Below are 3541 nucleotides of genomic sequence, written 5' to 3'. Positions count from 1 at the left end.
AACTGAACATTTCTGCTTTGTTTCAGTTTGAGGTTCCAAAGTTGATGATGTTAGATGCAGCGCATGAAAATTTCAACTGAGGCTTGCACTCAGATGCCTGGATTGAGAGTACAGACCATGACAAAACAGAACCCTTGTTGACTTTTAGTAAACACCTGTGATGAATAGAACATGCAAAATCTGTTTCTGTCTGGTTTCGAACCAGAGACCTTTTGCATTTGAAGTGAATGTGATAACCACTACACTACAGAAAATCATGCTCTTTGCAGCGTTCCTGGTAGATGATCCACATTTTGTTAGAGACTAACGTCAATGATGGGCATGGAACAATGTCAAATACTTATACCACAAATCCTCTCAGAGAGCACAGTAACTTGGTGAACAAACTGTCAGACTTATACTTGTGTCCAATTTCACATTACAGTCAATAAACTAAGCCTGGGATCAAAAAATTGTATTAAAGATGTCATTAGCAGAGACAAATGGTTCTACAGAGACTTGGCTAAATGGCTGTAAAATAAAATCAATACTTACAAATAAAAAATGGTTCAAAAATAAAATTAACACATTAAAATTAAAAATATCTGTGAAATACAATCAACATTTCAAAAATAAATAATGGTTCAAAAATACAATCAACAGTTAAAAATACAAAATCTCTGGAAAATAAAATATCATGTATGTTGTTTTGAAAAACATTGGAATATAAGCACTTTTATCAAATCGTCATTGTGGTAAGATCATGTAAGTTCTTCTTAAATCCATGGAAACTCAACAGTTTGTAAGGTAGGTTAGCTCAGCAGGTTAGAGCACCGTGCTGGTAATGCTGAGGTTATCAGTTCAAACCCCATATGGGGCAATTCATGTGTAAGGTCTTTCAGACAATCAACACTTCAAAATAAATAAGGGCTCTAAAATACAATCAACACTTTACAATAAATAAGGTATCAAAATAAAATCAACACTTCAAAATTAAAAAAATGGTTCAAAAATAAAATCAACACTTCAAAATAGTTCTACAGAGTCATGGCTAAAAAAATAAAATCAATTTTTATTTTTTAAGCACATTACAAACCTTTGGTTGAAATGACTCGTTAAATTCAAGTCTCCATTATAGACCAGAGAAAACTAAAGAGAATGCAACGTTGTGTTAATCCACTTGAGGAGCCGGCAGTTTATCTTGAGGAAATAAATGACGATGCAAACGTTAATTAGACTGTAACATGCGCAGTCCGCTGCGGACTGCGAAGACTTAAAAACCGCTGGGAGTAACTCATCCAGCGGGAAAAAAAAAAAAATCCTGGTAAAAGCTCACACCGGACCGCTCAGGGTAAAACACTCACAGAGTTCAGTTGATCTATTTGGACCAGACAGATCCAACTGACTGATGAATTAGCGCAGATTTTTCTGGAGATGGGAACCAGGAGGAAGTTGTTCAGACCCCAGTGGGTGATGTGATGCTAATTTAAGTGAAGTCGCTTAGTTTAATTTATTATAAGTTATTGGGGCCAGTCAGTGGTTTTTGTCACTATGAGAAAAATGTAGATACATTTATCTGCTTAATCTGTGATGGGATCTGGATTCACGGTGAATATTATCTAAACCGCANCTGAGATTTAAGCTGAGATTACTTAAAGCTTAAATTCGCCAGCGGTATGAATAAGTCTGTGGTTATGGTTATAGTATCAAAGAAGTCAAAGAAAGAAATAAAACTATATAACCATAAACAAATTAGAGTGAATCAGATTTTTGTTTTTGGTATAAGTAATGCCTTTTACTTCAAGTAGACAGGTAGGGGTTGACTAATTAAATTAAGCTGAGTGAAGTATATAATTAGATAATAGATTTCAGAATGAGTTGCTGAGCATACACCAAATGTATTCTCCCAATAAAAAGGCATTAAGATGATGACATTAAATTTGATGATCGACTATATCTTTATAATTCAGACATAAAGGTACTAAATGATGATGAGCAGCTACAACGATCAGGGCAGAGATGATGTCGGTGTACCGAGAAAGATTGAAGAGGGCACTCTAAAGGTTAGACAGCAGTCATATAAGTGAGGACTTTCAACTGATGAATCATCCCACATGTAATCCACTTGAGGGGAAATCAACCAGCCATATTTAAAACAACCAGTGACAATGAAAGGAAATGAGGCATCTGAGAGCCTGAATGAGCTCTGCTCTGCTTTCAGACTCAACCTGGGCGCAGTACAAAACGTCTTAATGGACTCAGCTGCACTCGTTCTGATGTTATGTAGCGGTGGGTAAATCTACGGACAGAACAGATTTAACAGTGAAGGTGAAGGGAATGTTTTAGTCGCAGAAACACCTGTCTTCTTCCAGAAAATGGCGAAGATGTATATCATATGCAGGGAAACTAGAATTTTCCTCCAGTGACAGCATAGTTTGAAAATCAACAAACTGGCAGAAAGAAAAATACTGATTGTTTTATTTTTATTTTTTTATTTTTTTATTTTTTAGAAATTAACAAACCCAAAACAATAGCAACCAAATAATCAAAAGTACGGTTGTGGTCTAAAGGTCTGAGGTGCTCCCTTATCGGATGATTTTAGAGTGCTCAGATGAAATGCAGTTATCTGTAAAGTTGATTAAAATGAATGGAGATAAGCTGAATTGTTCATTTTCATTGTGTTTTGCATGCATCACTTTAGTGTTGCCATAGAAGATGGTGTTATCCAGGGACTGATATCACTCAGTCATTCTTTCTGATGTAATTCACATAAAAACAACAACTGAGGCAGAGTTGTTTCTGAGGCTTCATGTAAGATGCCGTTGGGGGTCCCTAGATTGTTAGACTACACTGGAGATCGTTGATATTGTGAGTCACTTATTGAATAACTTTTGCTTTTATAAATATCAATCAAACTTCTAAAAAGAGAGCATTGCAGGAGGTTGAACCTTCAGCTTAGAGTAGCTTAGAGACTAAATAGCACCTCTTTTGGCCCAATGCTTTTGCATGATCTGCAAGAAATTTCTTCAACTTTAGAGACAAATGTTCACGTTCTAATCAGCTTCAGGGCGCCCAAAAAAGTAAAACTATTACTGAAGTTTATAATGTGAGCTGGCAGGATACATCAGGATCTTATATTGATCCCTGTTTCTGCAAACTTGTCTAATGTTTCTTACTTCAAGAGCACATAAGTGTTAATGTAACAAAGTCAACATCTGATGTTACGTATAATGATTATGTTTCTAATGCAGAAAACAGGCCTAGTGAGCAGTTTTGTAAGGTATCACATTATGCATCCTTGTAGAGTTTAAATCTAGGTATTACAGGTCTTCAGCAGAGAAATTTCCCAGTGAGCTGCAGATCAGCGGTGGACGGTTGGGGGAATTGGAGGTCAGGATCCTATGTCCATATTCATAACTCCTATAGACTCTTAATTAGGAAAAGGTGTCAAGTTCCTCTGAAGAACTTTAAAAGTAAAACTTTGAAATGTAAAATGAAGAGACAACTCGCAATGTCCTCTTTAATAGTCTTATGTTTTGTCAGCCCGTCCAGTCAGACTGCA

The 3541-nt window shown here is 36.1% G+C and overlaps 1 non-coding gene across 1 annotated transcript; it reads right to left on the bottom strand.

Moving 5' to 3' along the window:
• Positions 1–181: 181 nt before the first annotated feature.
• On the bottom strand, positions 182–254 carry trnal-caa (transfer RNA leucine (anticodon CAA)). Its single transcript has one exon. It is a non-coding gene; the product is annotated as a tRNA-Leu (tRNA).
• Between the last annotated feature and the right edge of the window lie 3287 nt (positions 255–3541).

Source organism: Poecilia formosa, unplaced genomic scaffold (assembly GCF_000485575.1).
Source record: "Poecilia formosa unplaced genomic scaffold, Poecilia_formosa-5.1.2 Scaffold70, whole genome shotgun sequence".
NCBI lineage: Eukaryota > Metazoa > Chordata > Actinopteri > Cyprinodontiformes > Poeciliidae > Poecilia > Poecilia formosa.
Note: the sequence above shows the minus strand (reverse complement) of the source record. Positions and strands in the feature narration are given on the sequence as shown.